Genomic DNA, 978 nt, shown 5'->3' on the forward strand with positions numbered 1-978 from the left:
CTTCCATTCTATTCCTACCACCATTTTCCTTTCCTTCCATTCTATTTTATCCCATGTCCCTTTCCTTCCATTCTATTCTACCCCATCTCCTTTCTTCCATTCAATTCTACCCCATCTCCCTTTCCTTCCATTCAATTCTCCCCCCATTTCCCTTTCCTTCCATTTCTATTCTACCCCATCTCCCTGTCCTTCCATTCAATTCTACCCCATCTCCTTCCTTCCATTCAATTCTACCCCAGTTTCCCTTTCCTTCCATTCTATTTCTATCCCATTACCCTTTCCTTCCATTCAATTCTACCCCATTTCCCTTTCCTTCCATTAAAACCTACCCCATTACCCTTTTCCTTCCATTCTATTCTATCACATTTCCCGTTCCATTTCTCTTCCTTCCATTCTATTCTACCCCATTTTCCTTTCCTTCCATTCTATTCTACCCCATTTTCCTTTCCTTCCATTCTATTCTACCCCATTTCCCTTTCCTTCCATTCTATTCTAGCCATTTTCCTTTCCTTCCATTCTATTCTACCCCATTTCCCTTTCCTTTTATTCTATTCTACCCCATTTCCCGTTCCTTCCATTCTATTCTACCCCATTTCCTCTTCCTTCCATTCTATTCTACCCCATTTCCCTTTCCTTCATTCTATTCACCCCATTTCCCTTTCCTTCATTCTATTCTATCCCATTTCATATTCCTTCCATTCTATTCTACCCCATTTCAACCTTTCCTTCCATTCTATTATACCCCATTTCCTCTTTCCTTCCATTCTATTCTACCCCATTTCCCTTTCCTTCCATTCTATTTTACCCCATTTCCCTTTCCTTCCATTCTATTCTACCCCATTTCCCTTTCCTTCCATTCTATTCTAGCCCATTTTCCTTTCCTTCCATTCTATTCTACCCCCATTTCCCTTTCCTTCCATTCTATTCTACCCCATTTCACCTTCCTTCCATTCTATTCTACCCCATTTCCCTTTCCTT

This window comes from Oncorhynchus kisutch, linkage group LG5, assembly GCF_002021735.2.
Source record: "Oncorhynchus kisutch isolate 150728-3 linkage group LG5, Okis_V2, whole genome shotgun sequence".
Classification (NCBI taxonomy): Eukaryota; Metazoa; Chordata; class Actinopteri; order Salmoniformes; family Salmonidae; genus Oncorhynchus; species Oncorhynchus kisutch.